This window comes from Mustela nivalis, assembly GCF_964662115.1.
Source record: "Mustela nivalis genome assembly, chromosome: 11".
Taxonomy (NCBI): Eukaryota; Metazoa; Chordata; class Mammalia; order Carnivora; family Mustelidae; genus Mustela; species Mustela nivalis.
In genome coordinates, this window is record NC_139030.1 from 106746420 (window position 1) to 106759550 (window position 13131).

Genomic DNA, 13131 nt, shown 5'->3' on the forward strand with positions numbered 1-13131 from the left:
GGAAATAATGCATCAGTTAAAAATAGTAAAAACAAATCCTTGCAGAGTGGAACCCCTTAACTAGGCAACTTAAAAATGTATGTAGGTTTCAGAAGTCTTAAAATTGTGGGTTTAAATGTATGAAACAAGCAATTTTGAGTATTTGGCATTGTGGCAGATACTGCACAGGTCTACAAACCTTTCATAAAAAGCCACTCTGCTGTTGATCTAACATATATGTTCACTACCAGTGTCTTAGAACATATATGTTCACTACCAGTGTCTTAGCTACCTAATGGTAGCTTATAAAACGCAAAATAAAGGTTTTTATATTCTTTTTATGAGTATATAAATGCATCTGGCAATCAATGCTTTTCTAAAATCTCATTCTGCTAGTCATTAAAAAGATCATTTCAGTAGAAGTCAAGACTATCCTATACGAGTGATAATTTTAATATCCTCTATCTCTAGCACTACTGTATGATAGATACACTGTGACAGATAATTTTTTAAATGATGTATTTTGTTCAAAGCTTTTAAGAAGAGGGATGCTTTGTAAATAATACATTCTACTAAGGTTTTCTAAAACTTATATTTAAAGTTTTTGATTCTAGCAGATTGATTGTAATACTCCCATATAATTATAAATAAGCTGTGTGTGTGCGTGTCTTGATAAAGATCATTTAATATTATAGAATGTAACTATCTCCTCAAAACTGTTTTGGTGTCTTTTCATATACTGCTAAATTATATGAAAAGCATTTGCCATGCGTACAAAATCCTACACAGGCTGGGCCTCCATTATCACTTTGACCTCATCTCCCACCTTTTGGCACCAATTTTCCCTGCTCAGCTCTTTTCTCCTAATTCTGGCTCCTGTATTTGCTCCAGAGTCTGTGCTCATTCTTCCTCACTTCTTGGCATGCTTTTGACTAAGATACGGCTAACTCTCCTACTTCCTTCAATTCCCTGTCCCAATGGCATCATTTCTCTAAAAACTACCATCACACACACCCACACACCCACACACACTCCTCTAGTCTATTTTACTTAACCTACCTTTGTATGTTGTTTGTTTTTATAGTGCCCCTGACACATTGGTTTGCCTGTTTTATGTCTTCCATCTATAGGAAGTATATTTTACTAGGGAGAAATTTTATTTTTTCAGTTGTTATATACCCAATGCCTAATGTGGTGTCTGGCACTCAGTGGTTGTTAAATTTGTTTGTTTGTTTGTTTGTTTTGATAAATAAATGGGTGAATAAATGAATGAAATCAATTTTTAAAGAATATTTATTTATTTATTTTGGTGGGGAGAGGCCAGCAAGCAAGCATGGGTGGGAGGGGCTGAGGGAGGAGAGAGAATTTCAGGAAGACTCCGCACTGTGCATGGAGCCTGATGCAGGGCTTGATCTCAGGACCCTGAGATCAGGACTTGAGCCAAACCAAGAGTTGCAGCTTACCACGGAGTCACCCAGTCTCCCCAAATGAAATCAATTTTTAGAATCAAACACAAATATATTTTTTTCATCCTTGGTGTTATGTCATGAAAATCTGTTTTACTTTTTTCTGAAAAGTCTTCAATTCACTTACAATTATCTTTTATTAGCATAGTTTTTTTAATTAATTAGGTAATAAATACCAGGCTGTAAAACACAGTAACCATGCCCATGCATGGTAACTAATTTAAATATGAACCCGTAGACCAAAATAAGAAACAAGAACTTTGGAAACCATTTCGTAGGCTCTAGTTACTCTCCGTGGTGACTCCTTCGAATCCGTAACAGAGAGGAAGAAGGAAGGAGGAAGGAAGGAAAATGAACTTTTAAACTGGACATGTAGTTTTGAGGCTTTTTTCCGATCCTGTCTAGCGTGTCTAGTTTGTATCACTCAATCTTAGCCTCAGATCTTAGATTCTTTGTGTAGAAACATTCAAAAAGCAATTCAGTGAATATGTGGTCTTTCAGTATGTGATCATTATAAATGAAGGCAATAATGACTAGTTATGGGAAATGCAGCCACTCTGCAATGACTGAACACAATAATCAATTTCTTTCCAGGAATGTGATCTTGTATAAGAAGCCTTACTCTTCAGTATGCACAAAATACAGTTTGTATTCTTAATAGTTTTCTTAGTCATTTGATTTTTACTTATTTACTTATTTCAGTACTTCCAGTAATAGCATATGTCACTCTCATGTATGATAAAGTGGAATCTAATTAAAACACACGCTCTAATTATATCCCTTGCAAACTTGTCCTTAAGGTCTATTACATAACAAAACTTTAGCACCTAATGGTATATTATATAACAAAACATCAGCGCCTGAAGTTTATCTTCCAGTGGACATCTGAGAATCTGTATTGGTGGATAAAACAGGGAGGGGTGGATGCAGGAAGATATCACCAAAACTGGTGATAAAAAGATAGACCTCGTGTGTGGTATCTGGAGAGCCGATGAGGCAAGAGTAGGCATTACGGGAACAACATTATCTATTATTGACCCAAGTCACCAAATATCCCAATATGATTTATTATTTCTAGAAAATAAGGCACATGACTTAATAGAGTAATAAATAAACCAGTATTAGTTGCAATAAAGGCAATGAAAAGGGGGTGTGGCTGAGAAAATAAGCAGAGTGAGAATGGGAATGAGGACGTATTTCAGGGTGTGTGGTCAGGGATGGGCTCTCTGAAAGGTGATGTGTAGACAGAGACCAGACGGATTCAGTGCAGTTGGTCATAAGAAATAACAGGGGCAAGAGTTGTCTGGGCAGAGAAAATGTGGGCAGAGTTCCCTCGCCTGTGAAGACCTTAGCGTATCTGAAGAAGTAGCAGTAGCTCAGAATATGGGGAGCACAGTGAGCGAGAAGGAAAGAGGGCAAGGCAGGCAGAGATTGTCGTCCAGTCCTCCTTAGACTATGACAAGGCATTTGGGCATGATTCTGCCACTCAGGGGGCACCTGGGTGGCTCAGTGGGTTAAGCCTCTGCCTTCGGCTCAGGTCATGATGTCAGGGTCCTGGGATTGAGCCCCGCATCGGGCTCTCTGCTCAGCAGGGAGCCTGCTTCCTCCTCTCTCTCTGCCTGCCTCTCTGCCTACCTGTCAAATAAATAAATGAAATCTTAAAAAAAAAAAAAAAAAACACCATCACTCGGGCTGCTGTATGGACTACTGATTTGAGAGGACCAGTGGTTCACGAGAGACTCCCCCAGAGGAGGGGATGTTAATCTCCATGAAGGGATGTCACTTTGCAAAGTTTAAGAAAGATGGCCACATGGAGACATATTTGGGAGGAAGAATTGATAGGCTGAGTTCATAGATTGGTTATAAGGTGTGTAAGAGATCAGAGTTGCTAAGCATAAAGGAAATGCTGAAAATATGTTACTTACGTATATGAATATATGATGGTGTTTCTCAGGAACGTTCACTAAGCCTTTTCTAGACATTATACTATATTGTTTAGATGTATTTTCTCATTTAATTATTAAAAGTCTTTGAGTTCTTAGATCTGAAAATAATCTCAGAGAAATTGGTACACAGCTCTATCAGTAAGTAAGTTAGTATGTCATAGGGTTTTGACTTATACCCATCTCAATCCAGGGCTCATACTTGTAACTGCTACATTATACGATTGAATTTTTTTAGTATTTAAATTACCTTTTGAGACTTTAAATTAAACATGGCAGATTAAGCAAAAAAAATTTTTTTTGGCTGTTTCCAAACCACATTAATATGACATCAAAATAATTTTAAAAAAAGATAAACACTCTAAGGCCCAGGTAAGGGGAGAATTGTGATGGTAGCAATATAGAGATGTCAACAAAATTTTAGGAAACTGAAAGCAGATGGAGCAATTGTTAGTGTCTTGGCAGGCAGGAGGAAACAACATTCAGGCTGGAGGAAAAATAGAAAGCAAAAGGATTTGTATTTCTAGAGAACTAGAAAGGCTCAGGATATCTTTATAGTGGAGTGCACGGGTCAGTTCAAAGTTTGTATAAGAAGTAGTTAGGCTCTCAGATTTCCTACCTGGTCCAAGTATTTTAGGTATTTAATCTCCTTGACTTTGCCAGGAGTTTTCTAATGGGGGGATACTAAGCCCAAACTGTTGCATAATCAAGGTCATGAGAATCTCTGAAAGTGGAGGGGAGGGACTGTATAGAAAATGATGGTGAACGCTGGTGCAGCCACAGCTCCTGCACTTACTCAACCACCAGAATGCCATCAGCCACTCTTCACATCCATGAAGAAGTCAAAGTATTGGTCCAAATAGGATTTTGTGGCACGGTCCCCCAAGGAGACAAGTGGGGTTTGAGCTGATCGTCCAGTGAGGAATACTCACGGGCAGCCCCTTCCCTTCACCTCTAACCTTATATATAAAAACTCCAAAGGTTTGGGAATCAGACTAGATTGAAAATCAGAATATCACTGGGCTTCACAGAAACCACCAGAAGCTAGAAGACAAATAAGAAAACATTTTTGAATATCTGGACAAAAATTATTTTCAATCTTGAATTCTATTCTCTCCTGAATTCTCAAGTAAGTATAAGAGATAATTAAGATGGATTATATGCTGCATTCGATAAAGCCAAGATGACATGTATTTCTGTGGTAAGTCTGGGGCCAAATTATTGCTAGGTACAGTTAAAAAATAATTAGAAAGCAATGGCTAAATTAATAGAAAAAAGTTCAACAAGAAAGGAATTGATTTACTGGAATCAATAATTGTGATATAATCAATAATGCTATTTAGCCAAACTAATAGATTTTATTCTATAAATATATAAAGTGACTGGGCAAGAAAGTGTCTTCTCATGCATTTGGCACTTGCTTTTGTGAGATGCAAGTCGTTGAGAAGTGCAGATAGTTTGGGAGTGGGTCTGATGATATTTTGAAGTCCCAAATTGTTACAAAGTTGTATGTGAGCAGTTAAAGAAATTTGTTTGTATTACTGTAAGTTTGCTCTGCAAAGAATTGTTCTACCTAGACATATAAGAAGTTTGAGTTAACACTGTTAAAACAGAAATAAGCTCCAAGCTGGCCATCACTCTGATACCAAGCTCAGAATCTCAGACTTAACTAAGAGAAATTTATTTTATTATCATTTATTTTAAGGATTTATTTATGTATTTGAGAAAGAGAAAGAAAACATGCAAGCAGGGGGAGGGGCAGAGGGAGAGAGAGAGAGAATCTCAGGGGACTCCACTCTGAGTGCGGAGCCTGACCATGGGCTCCGTCTCACACCCCTGAGATCATGAGCTGACCCGAAATCAAGAGTCGGTTGCTTAACCGACTAAGCCACCAGGTATTCCAAGGAAAATATTTTAAACATGAGAATATAGTTTATTTTAAAAACAATAAACTTATGCCATCAATTATTTTTAGGCTTAGATTCAGGTGGAGTTGAACATAAACAAAAAACCGATGAAAGCAGAAAATTCAGATAATGCTAGAGTTGAATATTTGGTCACCTTAACCATCTGGTCACCTGTGACACCTCTTTCCCACTCTGCAAATGCCTCGATTAGCCTTTGAGGTGTATGGAAGAGATTGCAGATATGAAAATTTTATTATTTATTAGTTTGGGAATCCATAGAAGACAGGTAATCAAAACCTGTGACATATATTCATTGCAGTAGGTAAATAGTATATTTATGGTCAACAAGAAGGAAAGGAATTCAAGTAAACAGAACTATTATTAATATAGTTAGGGTAAAAGACTTGAATGACAAATTTCTTTCTCTATTTCAAAGAAAAGTTTTAGAGAAACTGTTAAATATGAGTTTAATTTACATTGAAAACATTATCTCTTTTTGACTCTTTTATATGTACAAATAATTAATTATTTATGCTCCAAATAGTTTGGGGGTGAGTGTGCAATTGAAAGATAAATGTTTGTATATTTTGTTATACAGAAATATGAAGGGTGAAAATAAGGTGAATGATAATAGCTGCTTTTTGCTGCCACTATTGAATAGACCTGTTTAATTTAGTGTGACAAGTATTTGTTGAGCTCCTTCTATAATGTAGAATACTGTACTGGATGTTATTGGAGATGCAGAGAAGAATATGTAATGTTGAGGTATAGAACACAGGAGAAAACTGATAAAACACAACTGATTGTAACTGAAGGCACAATATTAGAGGGAAGCAATGTGCTACATTCTATAGGGCACATAGATTTCTAAGCTGTACTACTAGGACTTCTGATTCAGTAAATCTTGAGGTGGGGTGCAAGAATTTGCATTTCTAATGAGTTCTTAGATGATGCTGATGTTGCTGAACTGTGAACTACAGGTGAAACATTAAATTTCGTTTTCAGGTTCATAAATATCTTTACTGAGGGGTTATTTGAGTAGTGTCCAGCAGGATTTAATGGTTAGAATTTCTTGGCTTCCAGTCAGCCACATGATTCTGCTTATTTTCTTAAATAATTTGCTATTAAAACCAAGATGATTTACAGAAATGAAGAATATGTTGAAAAGATAACTTTCAAAAGACAGGAACCAGAATAGTTCCACCTATCTAAAAGTCAGGAATCAATGAGCCATGATTTCATGAAGTTTTCCTAGTGATGTCCAATATCCAGCAAATTTTAATCCTGGTGTAATTCCAAAAGTAGAGCATCTCTCCAACCTAGGTCTCCCTAGCCAGGGTAAGACAAGGCAGAGATTAACAGCCTTTCAAGATTCTGTCCTGGGGGCTAGAAATGCAAAGTGCACTTCGGATGCCATGAATAGAAGAAGGGGGAATGTATGCCAGATGAACAAAAATAGTGGATGTCATTAAAATAGGTAATATTTTAATAGGCAAACCAAAAGAGGCTATGCTACTTCTAGACAAAGAGAACTATAGGCATGCAGGAGAGTAAGGACAGAATGTTTGGGATGTATGGAAGAGTCCTGTATTTTGAATTACAAAGAACAATTTTATATGAGTGGAAATAAGGAAAGCAAATGTAGGTTGGAGGTAACTTGTGAAGGGTGTTGAATTCAGGGAAAAAATAAAAGACACTGTTGATTAGTGTTGGAGAAGGTCATGAAACAATTTCTCCCACTATGTCTCTCTCAATGAGATGTGCACCCACCCCACTTAACAGCCTTTTCTTCCTCTATTGATTTTAGGTTCATAGATTCTTTATTTAAATTTCACTCTTACCAGATTCTCCATTCTCTTGCTCTGTACTTGTTGGAGGAGGTCATCATTAGGACCAGACAGCTGGTTGACCTGGGAGCTAACACCATGCAATCAGAGGCTCCTCATCCCCCACCCCTCCTTGAAATGCACTTGCTGCCCACCATTCCCACAGTGGGATCTGTTCTAAGGATGCCCACCATTCCCACAGTGGGAGCTGTTTCAAGGATGGAGCCTTGAGAATGTCTAAATGGTACTCATGACTAAACCCAGTTAAAGTCTCTGTATAAACTTAATTATAAATCTTGCTGGGGTATGGAACCTACTCATCTTGCTGCCACCAAAGACAGCCCTTGTGTGTCAGTTTCCTTACTAATTAAACCTACCACCTGCCCATCTGCAGTGGCTTCCCTCTTTCTTGGTCTCTTCCTGTCCTATAAGTTTGGAGGCCAGTTTGAGATTTCATCTGGGGATCTTCAAGGTCAGGACCCAACAATTAATGGGGCATTCCTTAAGAGATCAGTGAGATGTTCAGAAAGCAGGAGTGTGATTCTTTCAGGGACAAAATGCAAAGCAGGAACCAACTTGGAGACTATTTCCAGATTCAGAAATCAGGTGAAAGGTCTTAACTTAGGGCATTAACAAATGAAAGGAAAAAAAAAAAGAAGATATACACTTTTAGGATAGGATGACAGGGCGGATTGGCTATGGGGTTGAATGAAGAGGAGGCATTAAACTGAAGCCTATCTTGGAGAACATCACATAGCGAGTGAGTGGTTCAGTGGCTTCTGAAGTACCTTTTAACCCAATCATTTTAGGAGGTTATGATTGCCATGTCTGCCAAAAGACATCTGGAGCTCTGGAGTTCTTACTGGGAACTAGTCCATTCTCAGTTTTCTAATGTTTCTGTGGTAATGGAAATATTTGTTGTCTCAGCATTTAATTATGGTTTTAAATGTGCTAGTATTTTATTAATGATTTTTTCTTATTTATTTGTTTCGTTAAGCTTCCTTGATCAATGAATAAAAAATGTACATTTTATTTTAGGCTAAAACATTTATAAGCAAAGACAATCTTTGCATGCAGTTGTATGCAATGGTACCAAGTACCAATGTACATTATAGCATTTTTGTTAAAATTTCATTGAGGTATTATGAAAACACGAGGCTGATTGATTCATTTTGCATGATTAGGGAACAGAATTTGTCTTAAGTGATCCTTTTATGACACACTTTGAATTTTTAAAAAGTATTTCCTAACATATGTAATTGTGATAAGCACCCTTTTCTTATAGACGTATATGCCTTAACAAAAGCAAAAATGAACTTTTGGGACTTCATCAAGATCAAAAGCTTCTGCACAGCAAAGGAAACAGTCAACAAAACAAAGAGGCATGATACGCTCTAGTTCCATCCATGTTGTCGCAAATGGCAAGATTTCATTTCTTTTGATGGCTGCATAGTATTCCATTGTGTATATATAGGACATCTTCTTTATCCATGCTTAGCGAAATAAGTCAAGCAGAGAAAGACAACTATCATATGATCTCCGTGATATGAGGAAGTGGTGATGCAACATGGGGGCTTAAGTAGGAGAAGAATCAATGAAACAAGATGGGATTGGGAGGGAGACAAACCATAAGTGACTCTTAATCTCACAAAACAAACTGAGGGTTGCTGGGGGGAGGGGGTTGGGAGAAGGGGGGTGGGGTTATGGACATTGGGGAGGGTATGTGCTTTGGTGAGTGCTGTGAAGTGTGTAAACCTGGCAATTCACAGACTTGTACCCCTGGGGATAAAAATATATGTTTATAAAATATAAAAAATTAAAAAAAAAAACAACAAAGAGGCAACCCACAGAATGGGAGAAGATATTTGCAAATGACAGTACAGACAGGTTGATATCCAAGATCTGTAAAGAACTCCTCAAACTCAACACACACAAAACAGACAATCATATAAAAAAATGGGCAGAAGATATGAACAGACACTTCTCCAATGAAGACATACAAATGGCTATCAGACACATGAAAAAATGTTCATCATCACTAGCCATCAGGGAGATTCAAATTAAAACCACATTGAGATACCACCTTACACAGTTAGAATGGCCAAAATTAACAAGACAGGAAACAACATGTGTTGGAGAGGATGTGGAGAAAGGGGAACCCTCTTACACTGTTGGTGGGAATGTAAGTTGGTGCAGCCTCTTTGGAGAACAGTGTGGAGATTCCTCAAGAGATTAAAAATAGAGCTTCCCTATGACCCTGCAATTGCACTCCTAGGTATTTACCCCAAAGATACAGATGTAGTGAAAAGAAGGGCCATCTGTACCCTGATGTTTATAGCAGCAATGGCCACGGTCACCAAACTGTGGAAAGAACCAAGATGCCCTTCAACGGACGAATGGATAAGGAAGATGTGGTCCATATACACTATGGAGTATTATGCCTCCATCAGAAAGGATGAATACCCAACTTTTGTAGCAACATGGACGGGACTGGAAGAGATTATGCTGAGTGAAATAAGTCAAGCAGAGAGAGTCAATTATTATATGGTTTCATTTATCTGTGGAGCATAACAAATAGCATGGCGGACAAGGGGAGATGGAGAGGAGAAAGGAGTTGAGGGAAATTGGAAGGGGAGGTGAACCATGAGAGACTATGGACTCTGAAAAACAATCTGAGGGCTTTGAAGGGATGGGGGGGTGGGAGGTTGGGGTACCAGGTGGTGGGTATTAGGGAGGGCACGGATTGCATGGAGCACTGGGTGTGGTGCAAAAACAATGAATACTGTTGCTCTGAAAAGAAATAAAATATTAAAAAAAAGAAGGATATGCCTTAGAAAGCTGAATTAATATATTTTGTTTAATCTAGTGAAAGAAAGGCATGTGCTCTTGAGGTTATACTTGGACCCAGACTATATATAACATTGTTAAGTTATTTATTTCAGAGAACAGATTTTAATGTTAGAATGAAGGCAGATTAAGCAGATATTCCCAAATGTCTCAGGTATATTTGAGGATCTAAAACCAAAGCACAGGGCTGCTGTTTATCATGTCTGTTTTTAGGTACAGGAATGTTAGGGCTGGTACTGTTAACTATTTCATCAAGTCACTTACCCTTTCTGTGCTGCTTTTGTTATCTGGGATGCAGTAATAAATGTGCCTATAATACATGCAGAAGTCAAAACAAAGAAACAAGAAACTTCTGCATCATGAGATAACATTCATTATAATTGTAATTAGATTTACAGTTTTTGCAGTAAAATCCTCAGTCACAAGAGTATTCTACCATGAAACTAAAATTCTTTGCTTAAAAAATATTAGCAGAATATTGCTATTGGCATTTGTTTTTTCAGGAAAAGCAAAAACAAATGAAGGAAAAGTCCCCTGAAAGTCAGTCAGTGGCTCGTGACATGGGTTTATAAAGCAGTCGGTTGCTATTTCTTAGTTACAAATCAAGGGCAAGCTTTCGAAAGCAGTGCAAAAAACTCAAGGAGCTGATACATCAGAGTTTAATCAAGTCTTTGAGGCGGCATTTCTTTGAAGCTTTATGGAAGTTGTTTCATCTTAGTATGATTTGTTTTTCTCTAATTCTAAACCGAGATAGATTTAGTTTGTGCTGGTGTCCTACCTGTTCTCAGTCTGGTTGCACTAAGCAGGGTGTCGTGAAAGTGGGGGTTTAGGGAAAACCTCTGGAAAGGACTCTGCATCCTCGCTGCCTAGGAGTTGCTGTCTCTGCACCAGATGTTTCATTTCTTTGAGCTTCAGTTTTCTGACTTCCATGATTTGAGATTATCTACCTTAAGGCTTTGTTGTATAAAGGAAATATAATGATTTACTACAGAGATTGTAAAATAGGAAGCAGTACCTAAGAATTCGCACGTGGAAATTTAGACGATGGGGAAGGCACATCAACAACTAACCATTGATTTGCTAATTCCCTGGAGTTTTACCCTAATGTAATTAATAATAATAACCCAGGCGGTGGGAGTGCTCTGAATTCATTATCTAACCTAATTCTTAAAGCAATTCTATGACACTGATAAGGTATTTTACTTCACTCATAAATAAACTGATTTGAGACATTAAATACTGTCCAAACTCACTGCATTAAATGGTGGGATTGGGCTTCAAATTCATGGACTCTTAGAGATCTAGGGTATTAGATCTCTAATATAATAAAGATCTTAGGATCTTAGTATTGTGCTATGCAAAATCTAAGAAATCTAAGAAAATCTAAGGAAAAGTACCAGGGAAAATGGGTTATTAATGAGGTTCATCAGCGATCGATGGAATGAGTTAGTAAACGGAACAGCTGTTTGTGTGAACGTGAGGCTGCAGTATTGGACTTTCTGATCCTTCCTTCAAGAGCTTCCTGAAGTGGGAGGTGGTTATGAGAATACATTTGTGAACACGTCATTCTTAGCAGAACACTTCGTTTTCATTTCCATGTATGAAAACTCAAAACTATCAAGTAATCCTCCTACATCTGCCAGAAGCTAATAAGTAATAAACAAGTTCATTTTTACTTCCCTAAAAATGTGTTTTTTGCCCCTAAAGAATGGAATGCACGTTCCTTGAGAAGTAGTTTTCATTGATTTTTACCGGTCTTCATGTTATCATCTGAATCCTATCATTTGGCTGTACCTTCAAGATCACAAGAAAACTTTGAAACAGTGAAAGGAACTTCTTTATTAGGAAGAAAAAAATGAGCTGCCTTTATCACCTTCAGCAGGGAACCAAGTTAAACGGAGACTGATGATCATTTGTATTCTAGAAAAAGTCTAAATGCCTACCTAAGTGTACTTGTTACTAAGAAACATGGCAGATTAAAACAATGAAATCCACACAGTTACATGGCACAAATAAGCAATTACAGAAAATCATTGCAGACTCCCTTTGTTCCTTCAAACTTCATTCTAATTGTGCTCTAACTCTAACCACCAATTTAACTTTTGTCACAAGAGCATGGTTTGATCTGTTTTCTTTTCCTTTTTATTATAAGGAATATACATTGCTACATACAACCTGCGGGGAGTGGAAGTAACGAGAAGTGTTTGGACAAGGTGGTAAATCTGGGCAAAAAACTGTCACTGGTGATTAAGGGGTTGTCCCAAAGCCATCAGTCCCATAAGTGGTTTGGGAGCACCGTGTGCCAGTTACAGCTGTAGGGGCTGGAGATCCAAGAATGAAAGTGTGGTGTCTGTCTGTGGATTTCGTAATCCAGCAATTACAGGCATCTGCGTGTGAAGTGAGATGGTAAGTGATAAAGGGGGAGTGGACATGGAGAAGGCCAACGATTGCCATGTACTATTTAGTGCTGGGTACTGTGCTAGGTCCCAATACATGTTATTTAATGCATTCAGTTAGACTTAAGAGAAAATCGAGGAATTGGGGATGTTTTAGTGTGTTCTCACACAGCTAGTAGTTCTGGCTATGACTAGACCTGGAATCTCTCATCTTCTAAAGCATTTGCTTTTTATACCATAGCAGTGTTTATGAAACACTTCTAACTATAAAAAAAATCAGCTGGAGAATTTCTTAAAATATAGATTTATAGCCCTAGTATCAGAGGGACTGAATCAGGCACTTTAGGGCAAGGGCTAGAGAATCTGCATTTTTAACAAGTACGTGTCAAGTTTTTGTTTTTCTTTTAAAAATTATTTATTTTTAATCAAGCAAGTTTTGGAAGCTCTAATTATCAGCCTGCTACATTCTGTGTTGATTGTGAAGGACAAAGAGATCATACCTGGATGAAGAAAAGAGGAATGTACCTGAACGCTTTGGAAGAGAAATATTTTTTTTTTTTTTTGTAATGTTTGACCTTGATAGGAATTTGCTAAGTGGCAAAGGCAGAACTTCTGGTAATGACTTAATTCAGAGTATTTTACCTCTTTCTGTTGGTAAAGGTAAAATAGATTTCCTGTCTCCCTGGGTTACCTGATCTCCAGCTTACCATGATCTGTCACAGATAGACAGATGGTAGATCGATGGATAGACATATTAGGCAGGTAGA

The 13131-nt window shown here is 37.7% G+C and overlaps 1 protein-coding gene across 2 annotated transcripts in view; it reads left to right on the forward strand.

The window, feature by feature from the left end:
* LOC309843543 (uncharacterized protein) overlaps window positions 1-13131 on the forward strand; it is a 367442-nt gene that overhangs the window by 225096 nt on the left and 129215 nt on the right. The window lies entirely within an intron of this gene.